Raw genomic sequence first — 19,513 nt, forward strand, 5'->3', positions numbered from 1 at the left:
TGAAGTAAAATATATAGTAAGTAAAATAAAGTTGTGAAATATGTGGTTAGAGGTCCAGGTTACTTTGTGTCGGCCCTATTATTGTCATCTATAACTTAGAAATGCCTTGAAGGAATTTCATCTAGCACAGATGTCCACTCATTGAAGAGCCTATTAGAATATAAGTCACATTGTTTTTTTGGTTGTTTTTTTTTTTTTTTAGAAGGAAGGAAGGAAGGAGGCTAAGACAAGTATGTCTTTGCTTTGGGGAATCTCAGTGATTGTTTCAAAATGAAAGAAAGCAGGAAGGTAGTGACATTGCCAACACTCCTTTCAGTCATAGTGGTTGAACTAGTTGTGCATGATAACTGACAAAACTTTGACAAACCCAACATTCCAAAGACAAGGCTTTTAGACACTGACAGTGTCACTGGGACTCTGTATGAGGTAAATAATTTGAATATAATGAAAAATACGCAAAATTATATTTATCTGTGTAATCTTTGTTGTATTTTAGGAATGATGGAATACATGGATATAATTAAACAGCTCATTACCACTGAAGAGTTTAGAGGGACATTTTTGCACTATTCAGTAACAAAGAATTTTAAAAATGAGTTTCATTGTAATAGTCACATACTGTAGCATGTCTCACTTGCATTAACAAAGTTATATGGAATTGTAGCCATTCTGTACAGGAGAATTAGTTATAGTAGTGTCCTATGGATATACAGTAAAACCTGAAGGCTGGGTGTTAAGGAGGAGTAACTTGCAGAGATTTAATGACTCACATTTGTGGACTGAACATATCCATGTGCGCCTAATAAGTATAGACTGGGTTCAGCTTCAGAAACAGCTAAAGGATGTTAAAAGCAAATTAAACGTTTTAAACAAAATTGTATTTCCTTTTTGACAGACAGACCCAAAAGGAATGGACTCGACATATATCCTTTATCTTCAATAAACTTCTGTGAAATGTGAATTTTTTAAAATATTTTTTATGTTTTTTTTGCAACTACAAAAAACAAAAAAGACTTTTATTCCTCTGGAAGGAACAAAAACGGAGCAACACTGGACATTCTTTTTACATAGCTTTGCATTATCAGTCACTTGGAAACAGTATCGTATAGATTCAGCTCAACAACCCAGGTAAGCTGACAGTCTCCACTATCAATTTCTGAGGGGTTATCCATTTAATATTTGATTCAGAGGTACATCAAGGTGTTTATTATATATTGCAAATGGCCATATATTTAGACTTAGTAGAAACAACTGTAGCTGCTGTTATAAGAACCTTTTAAAGAACTTGAAAAGCAATGGCAGCTCTGTTCCTAACACATATTGATACAGAATCAAGTGGGTTGAAACATATACAGTCATTAGAGAATGACAAAAATCGTATTACAATCCTTCCACCAACCTTCAGCGTATGTGTTATAAATGTTACAATACTTCATTTATTTAATACACTACCAAACACGATCATTTACCTGTGTATTTTAAACCAGGGTCAGATTAACAATGGAAAGAAAAGTAAATGTACTTTATGTATTTGTACTACTAGGTGTCGCACTTGCACTACTAGGAGTTATTCTCGCGATACAGTCTGAGAACAGCCAACTAAAAGTGCAACTAAAAAAGTATTTCCTGTAAATGAGCTAAGCCGAAACATTGGACAGTAGTAGTGATTAAAATAAGCTTTAAATCGCGAGGAGCTTAAAGTCTGTGCTGAAAATGGTGAGATTTCTGGTGATATTTTATTGGTTTGTCTTGCTCAGAACGCCACTGACACGATTAAAGTGATTCAGCATGTTGATGATGTCGTCAAGAAACCGGTTAGCCTGTGAGCCATTGTACCTGTTTAATTCGTTGAAGATGCTAGTCTTATGGCAGCTCTTCAATAAAGAACTTGCTTTTCTAGTCCAGTTCCAGTTAATGAGGAGTTTCTTTATTTAGCATGGACTAGTTTAGAAATCATCCATGCCGTGTTTGTCGTATCATATGGAAAATGTAGAGTCAAACATGGCAGAACATGTTTTTCTTTAGAGTTAAACTGAAACGCCTCTTTTAATGTAATAACTCTTAGGAATAAAGAGGTTAAACAACAAGCTTGTACTTCTAATATAAAATACCACTGTTGTTGTTTCCTATTTAGGCACGTTCCGATGAACAACAGGAGTTGGCTCTTCCGGTAAGCACGATGTACCCAACATTTTGGGCAGTGGTGTACGTGGAATACAGTATATTTACCAAAATACTTGTACTTTCCCTGAGTCTTTTCTTTTTGACTTGCTAGTTGACTGACAGATAATTACTTGGTGAAATTATTTGAATAATTTTAAGTTTAGCACTATTAGTTTGATCACACGTTACCATTTTCATAATTTCTACAAACCTGTCAATCTATTGTTACTTTAGTAGATTACATCACAATGGCTCAACTACAAAGTTTTCATTTGGCATAATACAGCAAATATAACAGTTTTATAAAATTTTCAGTGGCTTTAGGGAGAAAAATAAAGAATAGAAAAATGATATTTTAAGTGTCTATTTGCTTCACAATAAAATAAATGTTGACTCCTGCTCTCCTTCTTGTCCTTTACTTTTTAGGTCCAATGTGAGACAGACCCTACTGGTAGAAATGGACGAGTGGTGTATGATACTCTGGATTATCCCGTAAATTTTGTAAGTATGTACACACTAGAATGAGCAGCGACAGCCCTCCAACTTATAACCCCATATACCTTGTTCCTCCCATATGACCCACAGGACCATTTGTCTATAAAAACACTATGTATGTAAAACTTTAGAAGAGCACAGTCAGTTTCCTACAACAAATCCCAGTGTCTCAAGCCCTAATGTTCTTAGTTGTAAACCCGTATAGAGACAATTACCCACAGTCAGTCCAGTTAAAGTCTATGTTTTCCCTTGTTGCAAACTTAAATGTAAACATTTTCAGAAGAAAAGGGGAAGAGTGAGAGGGACTCTATACTTTTAATAACTCTTCTGTTCTATCTCCCTGACCCCCCCCCCCCCCCCCCCCCAGAGTAGTAGCTGGCATCGAGATCAAGCATCATCACTAGACAGCTCGACAAGTAGAAGACTGTGGCAGCAGAGCTCAGGTAAATGAGTACAGATTATCTTTAAAGCATGGGAATCACCTACAGTTTCGTTTTTCCGAGTTTAATTTACTAAAATCAGTATTTAACTGTTTACAGATGAGATACGTCAGCAGAGGGAAATCCCTGCGTTTGTTTTTTATGGACCTGTGTATGATGGTGTACATCACGCACAGCTGACTCGCTGTCCTCTATGTTTGCGTGAAACATCCAACAGAATGACGCAGTAAGTGCAAAGAAATATTTCACATTGCATTTTAGTATAAAGAACTAAAGTAATGGCGATGCACTTCCTTAAATACTAAAATAGAGTAAAATTCACCTTGGATTAAAAGTAATGATGAGTACCTTTAAGCACTGGTATTACTGCTTTAGTACATATTTCAGGTTAATTTCAAAATGTATGTATAACATTACCTGAAACTGTCCATCTTAAAATTAAATCTATAATTTTTTAATGGTTTTACAATAAATATAGGCAAAGATTTAGAAAAAGTGACGATCTTATGCTCTTAAAAGTAAAAGTTAAAACATGTTTGTCTTTTTACTTTAGTTTTACTTTGCAGTTTGCCATTTACTTTTTATCACAAGGACTTGTGAATGTTCGACAAGCTCCAGACTAGCTCAATACTAGTAGGAGGTGTGTACAGCAGGTGAAAAGACAGGACTATACTGCTGTGTCTCTAACAACACCTGGTCCTTTACATTGCTCATTTAACACAAGAGGAATATCTTCCAGACCATTTCATTTACGAGTTTACAATGTAATGTTGAAGCCAGGGTCATGTTAGACTGACATTTTTTTAGTATTCTGATCAACATTTTGTATTGTTAAACAGCACTAGTTTGACTGCTCAACCTTAAAACTACTTCATATAGAAGCTTCTACATTTTCATGTTGGTATCCACAAGGCAAACTGGGTCAAATCCCCCAGTCAAATTTCACAAGTCCTTTTAAGGGTCATGAGAGCCTCTGTAGATGGTCTTGTGCAGGCCAAAATTTGTATCTGTGCATACTGCTTGCAGCTTTCATGCACCAAATGCAAATAAAGAAAAGTAAACCAACCATTTGTTCCATATATTAAAAGGAATGTACTGTTTCTTTCAACTTCCTCTATACTGCTTATGTCAGGCTTTTATACATACTGTAAAGAAAGTTCTAAAACTCCTCCACAAAAAAAGAACAGATCTGAATGTTACATCTATAAATACAGCACACTACAGTATTTCTACAGCCTGCAGTTTCACACACAAACATTTGTCATTAACATAACATATACTAATCACAACTCAGAATGGAAAAAAGGATGAGGATTCTTTAAAGTGCAGGTTTGTTGCTACTGGGGATAGAGCGGTCATCCACCAATCCTGCAGTGGTTGGGTCGATCCTCCGGTCACATGTCAAAGTGTCCTTGAGCAAGACACTGAATCCCAACTTAGTTATTCCCAGTGAGTGGCCAGCTGCATAGCAGCATCGTGTGTGTGTGTGTGTGTGTGTGTTGCACTGAGTACCAATAGGTAGAAAAGTGCTATACAAGTACAGACCATTAACCAATATTACTCCCTCTCCAAAAGCAACAATAACCTAATTTACCTGGACTGCATCTCCATATTTGTGAAATTGGTGAAGAAGTTTTGCGGTTACAAGAATGGGATAGACAATCTAAATACATGCCTGTAGCCATAGCTGTCACTGGGGCTAAGGCATAGAAAGTGTGCTAAGAACATTGTGCTCTACCCTAAATAAAATAATACAGTAAAATACTTAAAGAGAATGTGTTTGTTTTAATATGTTAAAATCATAAATATGTTGCTCCAAAATCTGTTTCCCTTACTTTTACTTGTTGGTATACTGAATTATATAGATATATTAAATAGTCTCCTGCTTTCCCCAATCTCACTTCTCTTTTTGTCTACAGGTGGAGTCAGGGTGGTTCAGGGGCAGAAGTATCACTCACTGATGTGCTGCAAGTTCTTTTAATTATAATGGTTTTTAGATACTTTTTACATCTGTTACAGTAATTATTGTACATTTAATTCCTGTACATTCCCTTTAATAAAATTGTTTTCTTGTTTGTTTTTTCACAACTGTCTAGAAAGTTAAGCTACAAATGAAGGATGGAGGGCAGGTCTATGATTTGATACTATAAACACACACACACACTATAGGGTCTGTGTAAATAGTATTGATTAAGGTAGTATGAAATGTATTTTTCAAAATCATCCAGAGTGGCATAACTTTTAATTTTTATTAGACAGTTCTGTCACCCCCAGGCTCAATGCTTAGTCCCAAAGGCAACAGAAAGGGAGTCTCAAACTGTATAATGAAGGTAGGATGAAGACATATTGGGGAGGGCTTCATATGTGAGGAGAATCTTGAATTGCAGGATAGGACATCAGTAGAGGTTGTGTACAATGGGAATAATGTGGAAACACAAAAACAGGCAACATTTTTGACATACTAGAGGTAGCGGATGAAGAGAAATGGAGCGAGAACTGAATCTTGGGGGACACCTTGTTTAAGAGGAGAAGTCAAGGATTTACAGATATTGACGCATGTATTGCTGCTTGTTCAAGACATAGGATTTGGCCCCAGAGAGGGCAGTGTCTGATGTTGATTCCATCAGAGATAGGAAGATGGAGTGATTGATGGTATGACACGCAGAGCTAAGGTAGAGGAAGATGAGGATGCTGAGGTGTCCAGTCAGCAGAAAGAAGGCATTGCTTAGTAACTTTGAGCAGTGCTCTTACAGTACTGTTAGCTAAGTCCAGATTGAAACTGTTTTTTTTTTTGTTTGTTTGTTTTTTTAAATAAAATGTTTCAGTTGAAGTGGGTCTAGAATTTTGGATAGAAAAGGAAGGTTTGAGATGGCTCTGAAGTTGCTGGGTGTGTCAGGTTTTAGTTCATGTTTTTTGAGGACTGGGTCACAAGCATGTGTGAGGACAGAGGGGACTTTATAAGAAAAGAGAAATAAGTTTCATGTCAGTAAGTAGTGGAAAAATGGTGGAAAGAAAGGCCTTTATAAGCCTGAAAGGAATGTGTTTTGGGGGGGGGGGGGTTAAAAATAAATTAAAAAAAACCTATGTGGGAGATTTGAAAGAAGTGATATAACTGCTACATTTTTATGTTGGTAGGTTGCTATAGATCACAAAGATGCTGGGTTTCAAAATTTGTTGACTGTACTGAAGACAACTTTGGGATGCTGGAACTATATTAAATGACTTGGGAGTATTAGTTGGTCTGGGGAGTGTTTATTAGAGGGAGGAATTTGTAGAACCCACAAAGGAGCAGAACACGGAGGGGTAGGAAGGCAAACAACAGTTTATTTGGTGATATGTTTAACAGTTGGGACAGCAGGGGTGGCGTTACGGAATAGGAGTGCACAGAGGAGGTGGCCGGGAGCAGGTCGATCTGAGGGACGATGAGAGACAGGGTGAGTAATGGTAGAGACATTGGAACTTCTAGGGACAATAGAATTGCTAACTGGTCTGGAGGTAGTAGTGCAGCAGAAACCAAAGGTTGCAGGACTGCAGACAGCAGGAGCCCCAAAAGAAAGATTACTAAAGGTGGCTGGAAATACCAGGGAGAACAAAACACAACAGGAGCCAATAAAGGACCTACTAAAAAGAGAAAGTAACAAACACAAAGCATCAACTAAAACACAAATCTTATTCTTTGGTATTGAGCAAAATCTTCTAAACCGACAGTCCACAGGGTTCTTAGTCAGTATACAAAATGTACAAAAGTGTCTTACTGGTTGGAGAGAAAATGCGAATCTGCGGAAACACTGCCAATGCGCAGGAAGTCCCTGTCTCTTACAGGGAAAAAACAAACGCTCAGAAAGCAAACACAAAAATCCCCCCCCCCCCCAAAAAGGCACAGGCAGAGCTGATAACCCAAAAGATAAGTTAAAATTCAGCATTCTTCAGTCAAAGAGTGACTGGTCACTCAGCATAAGCAGGAAGAACAATCTGGCAGAAGGAAGCTGGTGAATAGGGTTTATATAGGGAAGCCAACAGGTGAACAGCGTGAGGCTGATTAGGAGCCAGGAGAGGGAAGGAGGCAGGAGGGAATCAGGGAGGAGAGAGAGTGCTGATCACCAGGGCAACATGGGCCAGCCTCACAGCTGTGAAATTGTCTTTATATTGTAGAACAGTGTTTGTAGGTTTTTACTGAATTAAAAGACAATTTTTTTTTGCATAGCCACTCAAGACTTTATCTGGTACAGTGCAGAAGTATATTGGGGTCAGAATTGTTAAATGAGACTGACTGTGTTCATATAGGTCAAATGATTAAAACAGGAGGAAAATGTTATCATTGTTGCAGGGCACCAAAACAGTTTTGAGATATTCAATCTCTTAATACTAGTTACACATGTAAGTCACACATGGAAAGCAGTAAAAAAGACAAAAAGACTATACAATGTATATTTGAATATTTATTTATTTGATTTGAATTGATTTGATTGATTGTGATTTAACAATTAATAACTAGCTAAATACAGGTAAATAAATTTTCAAATAATAAACAGCTAAAGTGGTTACCATGGTTTAGCGCTAACCACTATAACCAGTGGTTAGTGGTTACCCATTCCAAATAGCTAAACTGTTTGGACTTGGTAATCGTGTTTATCACGGGAAATTTAGCAATAAAGTTAAAGGCTTGATAGTAAAAAAAGACTAAATTCAAAAAAAGAAGCAAATTCAAAAGTGATGAAGGCATCCCTTAAAGTTCTGAAATGTATGATTGGGTTTGTAAACCCATACGGACTAGACTCAACCAGAAGGAATAGCATGTTGGACATTGTTAGCTGTTTGGACTTTTTCGTTTTTACTGCACATTTAACATCCACAGCATTCATTAGCAGGTTGGTCCTCAGCAGAATGGTCTTGTTGTTCATCATCTTTCATGCAACATTACCCACCAAGGGGGACATCAAACAAAGATTGCTGCCTGTAGGATCAGTGAGATGTCCCATGCATCCATAATAAAAACACCATAGACTTAGACTTTCCTTTAGGGTGAATCAATTCAAACTCAGCTGCACTGCATTAAATAAAAATAGTATTTTTATGTTGGCGTAATTAAAGTTAATCAAAATTTTATACTTTTATGTTGGCATTGCCATTGTTCTATGGTACAGGAAACAGCCTAAATTAAGACTAGTGAGAGCCCAGGGGATCTCATGTTTATGTGGTAAATTAGAAACTGGCAGGGTGTCTTATCACTCTCAGCAGCTAGCCACTCTCCGAGCTGCGATATTAATTGGCAACCAACTGGAACAGTAAGTGACTTTGCTCATCAAAAACATGCCACAACTGGTCTCTATAGCTGCAGTGGCTCCTGCCCTGGGACAATTCAAACAAGCTGGTAATCTAGAGGTTAAAAATAGTGTGTTGCAGTCAGAATAAAGTAATAGTCTGCTTCAAGATACCTTGTATGACTTGTGTCAGTAATTTGGAAAGTCATTCAATCATCAAATTGACAGCACAGAAAGTACTGCAGATTTTAATTACAGATGAACAATGTACTAAATTTTGCACCTTAACTAAAGACCACACAAGCAACAATGCGGGTAATATTTGCATTTTTTCTATGGATAATTAAGCTGTGGTGGAGCATTAAACAGAGTTTCAAACTATGTAAACTAAACTTAAAATAATCCAAAAGAAGTTAGCATACATTTTCCATCCATTAACAGTGGGTGGGTCAAACATCACATCCAGAGTTAATAATTACTGGGCTACCAAAGGAATCAGATGTATTAGAGATGTAAAACATATCAAACATGCAGATACTCCATCTTCAGTATAGAGATAGGACACGAAGACCAAGATGCAGCTGCAACAGGTGGTCCTGAGACCCAGGATTTAAACACATATGGATTGTGAAGTAAATGATGGCGATTCTTTGCCTTTAGGGTTCAAAACCAAATCATTGTAATGCAAGATGGTAACTGCCTTGTTGAACTTTTTCACCCTAAAGTAAAAAAAGGATTTAACTGAACCTTCACTGTTGAATAAGTGTTAAAATAACTGAAGGGATTCAGAGTGCAGTTATTACACAAGTCCCAAAAAGTTAGGAGGATGTATAAAGTTAAATAAAAATTAATAATTTATATTATACGTATATTGTTTTCACAATTGAACATAAACAACATATTAGATGTTGAAACTGATAAATTTTACCATTTCATGGAAAAGATTTGAACAAACATTTGAACAAACAAATATGTTTATTATTTCTTGATTGAAGGAAATGAGGAAATTGTTTTTACATTCTTTCTATAGTAAACATGGGCAGTGTCTTTAAACAATACATTAATACCACCAGTAATAATGGCTAATCAGTTTATATTTCTGCTAGTCACACACAGGTTTATGGCTTTGGTGACAAGGAATCGTCTACTCCAGTGAGTAAAATGTATTAGTGATTGCATTCCCTTGTATCACTTTAACATTCATGGTCAGTTTCTTGACATACAGACACACACGGGATGGAACATTACTGTTATTGCATCAAATGTAAGTAGCCATGGAATAATGTGCAAGAAAAACCTAAATTAACATAACCATACAAAGTGCTGGTCAGTGTTTTTGCTGGAAGTGATCTTGAGTCTCGAGTTTTTTTTCCCTTAAATAAACCTGTTTATTAGTTTACTCCCTCTCGCCATCTCTACACTTAGGTTTGTCCTTATACTAAACGTGACAAGGAGGAACTATCAAACAATTTGGAAAAAAAAACTAACTAACAAAAACGACAAGACTAACTCATTCCAAATAGCTAACTAACAAGAAAAACTACAAGAATTACTAAGGCACTGAGAAGGTTCTAAAGCTGGTGGTCAGGAAAACTAACGAGAATAGGAAAACTGGACACATGGGGAGACACATTAGCAAAAAACAATGGGAATGAAAGTCCTTATAAAACAAGAATAGATGGATGATATGAATCAGGTGTGTTGACTGGTGCCAGTTGAGGAACGGAAAGCCAAGAGGGACTGGAGACAGACTGAGGCGGAACTCAGTGGTGGATAGCCTCAGCTGTCAGGGAGGAGAACTGCGAGGACACATACAGACACAAGATGAAAAAACAAAAGGCACAGGAACAAATTACATTTAACAAAAGAAGCAAAAAACCTAAATTCTGACATTACTTGTAGTAAACTGCATGTTTTTAATTTACAATCACATACATGTAATAAACATCACAGACCCTGCAGAAGATTTGTATAGCAGTAAGATACTGCGCAGAAAAATAAACATTATAATTTTTGACTTCTTTGGTCCAGTGTGAGCACATCCACACTGGTATAAATGGAGTTGTGGTCTATGATGACCTGACGTATTTCCAATCTCCTGTGAGTAGATGCACATCAAAATAATTATTTACCTGCTTAATTCCTGACTCTCTCTATCCTTGTTATGTGCTTACTGTTTAAACATACTTTTTGCATTTTAAATAGTTCAAGAGATTTAGTTGAATTAATTTCTAAGTCCTCACTTCGAACTTTTCCTGGCCTTATATGTTGACCACTGGTGTGATTGTATTAGCCGTTATCAGGTAAATGAGGACAAGCCATTGATACATAATACTAACTCCATTCACCATCCACTTTTGCTTTTAATGTGTAATTACTTTCCACACGTGTATTAGGTCTGGCGTGTCTGGTTTGGTGCTGTGCTAGGCCATGCCCTGCTCCAGTGCTATTGGCTGTGTTGCTTTAATACGTTTTAGCTGCCCAACATTTCTTTTTTTTATCCTGTTCTGTTGGATAATACATTTTTACAAATAAGTTATTTGCAAGTTTCATTAGTGTAGTTAAAACCATGGGGGCCTGGTGGATAACTGGCAGTGCATTGGTTTGGAATGCAGAAAGAGACAGGTTGGCATCACACCTCGCCCAGCCACCAAGGGCCACCTTGCAGGTCCCAAGCCCAGATAAAAATGGGAGGGTTGTGGCAGAAGGGCATCCAGTGTAAAAACTCATGCCGAATCAACATGTGGAACACGTTCCTTTGAGGCGACCTCTGAAGGGACAAGCTGAAAGCCATTTATCTTAAGTGTACTTAAGAGCATCAAATCCTTACCAAACCAGTAACCTATCTGAAAAATCTACACTGTTCTATTTGTTATGATTTGTATGTGGACCCAGAAGTTACAGACATGGAGGTAAGTAGTCAGTAGTAAGATGTGACATGAAGTACTACAAACTAGTGATGTTACGGTCAAAGCAGACTATTCAACACAGCAACAACAACTTTAAAGTAGTATCATGGCAGAATGATTTGAAGCCCTTGTTCACCCTGCAACAATGGCATTATAGCTTGTATTCCTATCATGAGTTACATGTAATGTTAATGATCTAGCAAGCAGACGTGTCCATTTTAAGTGTGTCAAATGCTTCGAAACACTGAACCATTTTTAACACAATTTCTTTATATTTATTCAGTGCTTCAGGTTCACTACCACTAATATACTAACTGGAAGTGTATGATCTGATGAACTCCTGTTTTGTTTTGGCAGTGTGTTTTTGGTCATTATCTTGCTGCTTGATGGTCAAGGATCTCAAGATCAGTTGCATCATCCTATAAATTGGCAGACAAAGGTTAATCTTTGTCTCGTCAGTCCGTGAAACTTTGTCCTAGAATTTGAGGCTCATTTCTGTACTTTTTGGCAAATCCCAACCTGGCCATCCTGTTCTTCCAATATTTCTGCTCACATCAAAAATGGGTGTTCAAACCAAAAGGTGCTATCTTCTAAGTTGTGTATCAGATCCAGATGTAAATACCTGGAAATAAAAGCTGAAATGTTCATCTCATCTCATATTCATTTGATGTCAAACACAAATGTTTTCTGTCTACAGCAAAAATAAAGGAACTGTGTTCTTCCTGGTTCCAATACATTTTGAGGGGAGTGCATGTTTAGATTTATGTTCTAGGATGTTCAAAATAACCCCCATGCCAGCTGATCAATACAACATAGGGCAAATATATTTCAAGTAGATTACTAACAATACCAAAGTACATGGTGAACCCTCTGCCTGTTATTTTTAAAGCTGCGTCACACAACACACTAACATCCTACTGGTCACCTACATGTGTACTTTAAAAACCTAAGCCTGATTCCATAAATGCCTCAAACACTCTCTTGGCAGTGTAGAACGAAGAAGCAGCCAAGCAAGATCCCTTTTATCCTCAGCACAGGCCTAAAACACTTTACATCTCCGAGTTCCCTTTAGTTTTATAAGGGCGAGATGTCTGAAGGGCTGATTATGATCGATGACCTCAAACTTTAGGTTTGCTTCTGCTGTTTTTTTTTTCCTTTTGTCACCCATGGTCTGTTAATATGCAAAGTTAGGTGTAATGGAAGACAAAAAATGTATATTGCATATTTGCTGAATTCTTAGCTCTGAAACAGTATCTTTTAACCAGTGTAGAGTGGGTGCATGATGAATATAACTAACTACATACAGAATAATGTTACTGCTACTTTGAATTGGTTTTACAATGTTAAAGAGAGGCTGCACTGAATCTGCGACCATTAGCCAGTCAATACACTAGAGCAATTTAATTATTCATCAAAAGGATCTAGGTGTTGTGAAACGGGAGAAGGCAGGAACAGATGAACAGATGATGCAAGGTCAGAAGGTAAGGTAAGGTCTAACAGCATTAGATTTTTATGCACACTTCATGCAGTAAAAGTTTGGATTTGCCTTGAGTGGGACACAAAAACCAACACAAAATAGTTAGAACAGGTACTGATAAATATGTCAATTTGAATATTTGAATACAAGTTAATTTAAAGTTCCAGAACTACTGTATGCCAGAACTGTGAAAGCCTAATGACTGCCTACTGTATGATTAAAGAAGAGATTGTGTGGTCACAGCCTGCACCTCTCAGCCCCAACAGTGGTTAATAAAAAAGCATGATTTGATAATTTTATTTTAAGAACAATCTGATATATGCAAAAAGATTGTGCAGCTTTATTCCAAAAATGGTATTTAGAGTTACTCAGGAGAAGACCCAGGCGTTATAGTGATTTATTCTTTTGAGAAAGTTACAGTGTAACCAGGCTGAGGAGTTGAGTCTGTGCAAAGAAATGCAATGCAATCACCTGGCAGCTCTTTTTGTTACAAATTGCACTGGTCGATTGATAAAATGTACAACTGCATTGGCAGATAAATTATTCCCAGTGCCTTAAGATATAGTGTCATATTGGAAGATCTGTAAGAAGACCCAAACTAAGCAGATAGACACTTCAAAGTGCTCCAGTGCAAGCAGTAATGACAGAGGTTCCTTTTCATTAATACAATCTTTCCTAATACAGAGTGAACTTTCAAAGGAAGTAACAGAAATTATGCTCAATTTCATCTGCATCTTCCTGCAATAATACAACTACAGCTCCCGTAGCACTAGCATCAGTTACCAGCTTGAAAGGCCTGTTGAGATATGGAGATGCAAGTACAGGAGCACAACATAAAGATTTCAAAGGCAGTTTGACAATCAGGTGTAAACACAAAATTTGTGCAACACAGCAACAATTCTTACCACAGTTTCTAACATCGCTTCCCATCCCTCCGAATTTGTGCAAGACACAATGTGTGGCAGGAACTGGAAACTCAGCAATGGTAAATGGCTACTTAGGTAGCACTTTTATCCAAAGGGCTTTACAATGTTACTTCTCATTTAGCCATTCACATGCCAATAGCACTGGCTGCCAAGGACATTTCAACACAAAGCTAAGAGGGATTGAGAACTGAGCAAGATCAAGAGATCTAACTTACTCACATAATTAGCAATAATAGATATGAATCAGGGACAGCTATGGGGGAGCTGGTATGCAGCTGGCCAAGGCTCACCAGGAGCAACTAAGTTGGGGTTCGGTGTCTTGCTCAAGGACACTTTGACATGCGACCAAAGAAGCCGGGGATTAAACAAACAACTGCGAGATTGGTGGAGAACTGCTCCGCCTCCCTGCACCACAGTCGTCCAAACTGACACCGACCCAGCACACAATGACATAGTGATATAGAAAGTTCTAAGAAGTGCTCTGCAGTGGAGATGACTCTGGCCCTTCCTGTACAAGACAACAATGTTGTTAAACATGTTCAGTTTAACAACAAAGTGTCCACGGATTCAATGTATTAGCCAGTGTGACTAGTGGGGGAATTCAATCACCAACTCCTTTGTCTTGCTGGTGTTCACACCAGTTAACAAAGTCAGCAAAGTCACTTGACATGTTGATATGATTAACTCTGGCTTTCCGTATCCAGTCAGGTGTGGTGATAACATAGTCAGTGTCATTCACCCTCTTCAGTCCATGGATGCACCAGTGGGTCCAAATCACACACTCTTAAAGATGAAGTAGTAGAAGGATTTTTAACATGTTGAAAGTGGAGATGTCAATCTTTATGGCAATTTATGAATGCCGTTGAATGGTGCCAAGTTAAACCAGAGTAAGGATGAATGGTGTGCATGTGTTCAGTTACTCAAATTAGGACTCATCTAGCATTGCTGAATCTTGAATATTTTTGTCTTTTTTTAAAAAAAAAATTTTTGCAGAAAAAGAAGTTCCCAGTGGCAAATCTGCTGACATCAAACTCAACAAAACCCTTGTGAGGTTTTAGATTGAATTGATTGTTATTACAATATTTCAAAATGAAAAAACTGTCACATAGTTAAGGCTGTGCTACAGATATGAGGTGAAACATAAAGGTAAAATCAAAAGTATTCAAAACCCAGATGTACCCTAGACTCCAGAGGGTTAACACCTAGTCATAACCCATGCGTGTTATTTAAAACATATAACTCTGTTTTAAATGCGCTACAGTCTGTATCAATGGAAGCATCTCGTGAGATGTGCAATTATTTCCGGCACCTTCCATTATGAAGGCTGTTACCACAAGGGCTCTCATCTCAGGTCCTGACTCTGACCCCTCAGACTAAAACTTATCAAACTTGGCCAGACAAGGGACACAGCGGGACACAGCGGGACACATTACTCTCTCACATTAAGAGGAAGTGATCAGCCAGATTAAGCCATCTGGCTCCCCTCGAGATGCCGTCCCTCCTTATTTTGTTAAAGGGGTTTGCCCCAATATCAGAAAGCATGGTATTTCTTTTCATTGTTATGCTGATGACAGTCAGATATGCCACTAAAGAATAATGATACTTCCTGACTGGTTGGAGGACACAAGAGGGAGCACATAACTCCCATTCTTCCATCTCGGTGATCAGCTCCTCCTGGAGGTACCGAGGTCCAAATGGAAGCTCAGAGGAGAATAGAGCCTTTGCTGTTGCTGCGCCTAAACTATAGAATCTATTGGTTTCTAGACTTTGGTTGGCAGTGGACCTAGACAGTCAAAAATGTTTTGACTGTCTAGGTCTTTTTTAAATGGCTGGCCTATGGCAGGAATTGTATATACTGGGACGGGAGACATGTTTGGTTAGGCTTACAAGCAAGCTGACAATCATAGCAAGTTTGTCAAAACTGCGCTACATCTCACATGGCAGGTTTGACAAAACTGCACTAGATCCAGCCCAAAAGTAGTCAGAGAATGAGATGGAATGTTTATGTAACACCAAAATATGCCGACCACTTACTCTCATTTGCCAAGGATGGTACAGTATCTGTTGTTGACAAACAGTAGGAACAGCAAGCTGAGTTATCACATCTCATTCTGTTCATTCATTTGAGAGAATCCACTTATGCATAAGCAAGCATATCTGTACAATGTTACATAAGCGCTTCCTAGCTACAGGAAGAGTTAACACCTCTGGAGATGCCTGTATTTTTTGTGAAGTTGCAGCCTCATCAAACTGGTCGGCAAGAAGTTCAGACTGATTTTCAAGACTTTTCCCTATTAGCAATGGCAATATCTTAATTTTCTTGGCCTGTGCACAAGTCACTGCACAAAAACAGTAAATATTTTCATTAAAGCAAGTCTCAGACTCTGCACACTGGGGAATATCTAGCACTTCAAGGGATGGAACTACTTTACCACTAGGTAGTTCATTGCCTAAGAAAAGTGCTACACCTTTGACTGGCAGGTCACGACTGATAGCAATGGGGGAAAAAATCCTGTAACAAGATCTAACTAAATGTGAACCAACCGAATCATTTTAGGACTATAACCCGATTTCTATTCCTCTCAACAATGCACTATAACCACAGCAGAGATCCACCTGTGTCAATGCATCTCAATTAACTGCTGGTGTGCCATTTTGCCTGTTAGCGACACCCACGCATTGGAAATGAAGGGTAATACAATCTCTATACTACATCAGACAGTGTTTCATTCAACTTTAACCAATCCAAGACCTTTAGACACTGAGCTAATCCGGTTGTTTTTGATCTTTTATTTCTAGGGAAAGGTAATTAGCAATGATGTGTCCAGGCTTGTGGCAGTAATAACATTGTCTTACCTCTTTGGATGTGCCAACCTTTGCATGATCACTCATTGCAAGTTGTGCAGGAAATAGAATCTGTTCCAGCTGAAAAACTTCACACCCTAAACCAACTACAATATTACAGATTAAAAAAACTCCAGAATGAGGTAAGGTGTATGTTGAACTGTTTTGTTTATGGGAATGAAGGATTGTAAAAATGAATAATTCAAAACCCAATATTGGCATCACCATTATGTCCATGTTGAGTGTAAACAAGCATTATTGCCATTTTTGTCCCAAAAAAACATGAATGGTTTAAATAGAATAACAGCGCCAGATTTAGTGGTGTCTTCAACTGTGGATGGTCTCTCGATTAAAGATACAACAGTTTGGAAATTGTAAAGTTTATGCAAGGTTAATCATGACATACTGTTTCTAATCAAAAAGTGCCATTACCATGCGCCAACAAAGAGGTAGCTGGCTATAAAACAGTGGAATAAAGTTTAAAAAAGATTTAAGGCTATGCTCCTTGTACCTTTAGAAATTATTTGACAATCTTTTTTGGTTGTGATTGTGAAAGATGAAAGAACAGCCTTCCTTCAGTAACATCTGAAGGTGCTGATAAATTTTAAGATACGTTTTGTTTTTTTATGTATTTTAATTTCCATTGATGTGACCTGTTTTTGAAGAAAAGTTACAAAGAAGTTGCACTTGTACATCATATCCACAAAATGAAATAGACAGCAAGTGCTTTATTTTTAACTGGGCAGCACCCACTTGTCTGACTGGATGAATAAACACACTTCACATGTCTTTTATACCTCAGTTGTTATATTCTTCTCTTGCCAAATCAGCACACATTTACAGTGATAAAAATCCCCATCATCACACAATATGCTTGTTCTTGAACCAGCTCAAAGTATAGCTGAAAGAAAGTTAAAATTATTATGTAACCATTTAGCTTTACCAGTACAGCATGTACTGTTTAGAAGTGTTAGGAGAGGCAAACAAACCAATTGTTCGTGCCCCCCCCCAAACACCTGGAAAAAGAGGCCCCCTATGGACCATCACATTTGAACATTTTGCACTGACAGCTATAAAAACCATTAAATGTGCCATAAAGGCACTATAAAGTGCACAACCACTACCCCACCCCTCCCTACTAGCTCGCTTCTAGCTTATTAGGTACACCGGTACAACGTATAATGCAATCCAATACAGCAGCTCTGCCATGAATTCTACTTTTACAGTGTTATAATTTCGCAGTTTTTACTGTAAGTTGAAACTTTCAGAAAAGTGATAATTCTACTGTGTAGTGGGAAGCGAAGTTTTACTGTAGTGCACTATAAGAGGTTGCTCTAAAGTTTAGGCCCCCTCATTGATTTTAAATAGAGTGGCCACAACTTTAGAGATACCTCTTATAATGCACTCCAATACGACTTAGATTGTACAGGTGTACCTAATAAAGTGGCTAGTGAGTATGTAAATCTGTCTGCCTTTCTTACATAAGGCATGTGAGTCATAATTATGTGTAATGCTTTCAGTTAGTGAGGGTATGTGTGAAAGACAGGGGGAGAGGCAGAATCTGGTTGGTCACCTCAGAGCTAGAAAGTAGTAAGTTCCTGCCGTAGAATCTTTTGGCAGATTAGAAATGGATTTTTACCGCCCCATAAGTGTTTATTATTGTTTGTTTATGACTATTTGGAGCAGTGGCCTGGTGGCTCAGTGTTAAAAGCATTGGGTGGCAATGCAGAAGGCAGCGGGTACGAAGTAGTGACTGTACATATCTGGCATTTCATACACTGAATAAACACATTATTGCACATTTTATCAAATTCAAAAGGTTTTTAAATTTGTGTTTAAAGCCTATTAAATACTGTTTCAAATTTGTGCTCAAGTCTTGACACAACAATAAAAAACATGGTCAGAGAAAAAAAAGGGGGTGGAGGAGAAAAAACAAACCGTAGATGGAGCACATAGCAGGCAGCTTTTGGGGAGGAAGAGTAAAGAAAACAGGGACATTAGAAACAGAAAAAAATGAAGAAACAGACTGAAACAGCAGCAGGTATTGGTGAATTTAATTCAGCATAAATGGTGCTATTGATAAACTAATTTCATAATGATTGATTAACTGAGGTGCTAATGGTTTATTGGCACAGGAACAACAATGTGGATGCTGGGAAAAGAAGAACAATGTTCTGAAAAACCTAAAACAATCCTGAATCTGCTTAAGGCAAAATAAGATGTGCTGTTTTGTTTTTTCCGTTTTTTTTTTTTTTTTTAAAGGACCAAATATTTTTCAAGTACTCGCCATCTATCCAAAAGGTATTAACCAGAAGAACATTAGCCTTACATTTTTCACTACAAACAACCCATACAGGCTGGAGGCACTCAAGTAAATAGAAAATGTCCAGAACACAAATGAAAACATTTGCTGTGCTGTCATGACAGATAAACATTTATTTGAAGTATTTTCATTTTAGAGGATGATGCTCATTCTGTCAGTCAGTGTAAGTGTAAGTGAAGTATTTTCACAGTTATTTGTTCAATAGTTTGCATCGGCCCTGATATTCTTTTTAAATAACCATAATTTTTAACTAAATACCAATTGTACCAGCTAAATGTTCAATAAACATATTGATGAAAAAATATGTCAAATAAGGCAACTTATTTTATCAAAAGTACATAACCTACAGTACATTTTCATTAATGATGTATAGATGTATAGTTTTATAGTTTTGTCATGAATGTCATCACTATTATTCATATAGCATCATTTGACAAACTCATTAATGTATGTCAATGTCAATGTATTCTATAATGCTTCTCTTCTAGCAGAAAGTATAGAAGTTTATCAAGCAACCAATACAATAATACAGTAAACTTTCAGTAGGAAAATAATTGCAATGAGAAATCAAATTTATTTGCTTTTATTGCTTACAATATTCTTCTATAATGAATATATCAAGCACCTAGATGATGGGTCTACTTAAAGTGTTTCTGTTCAGAAATTGTTAAAATG

The 19,513-nt window shown here is 37.5% G+C and overlaps 1 long non-coding RNA gene across 1 annotated transcript; it reads left to right on the plus strand.

Moving 5' to 3' along the window:
* The first annotated feature begins 289 nt into the window (after positions 1–289).
* Positions 290–11,913, plus strand: LOC137098850 (uncharacterized). Its single transcript, XR_010910660.1, has 7 exons — positions 290–426; positions 896–1,128; positions 2,135–2,170; positions 2,590–2,664; positions 3,026–3,101; positions 3,198–3,324; positions 5,018–11,913. It is a non-coding gene; the product is annotated as an uncharacterized lncRNA (long non-coding RNA).
* The last annotated feature ends 7,600 nt before the right edge of the window (positions 11,914–19,513 follow it).

Source organism: Channa argus, chromosome 14 (genome assembly GCF_033026475.1).
Source record: "Channa argus isolate prfri chromosome 14, Channa argus male v1.0, whole genome shotgun sequence".
Taxonomy (NCBI): domain Eukaryota; kingdom Metazoa; phylum Chordata; class Actinopteri; order Anabantiformes; family Channidae; genus Channa; species Channa argus.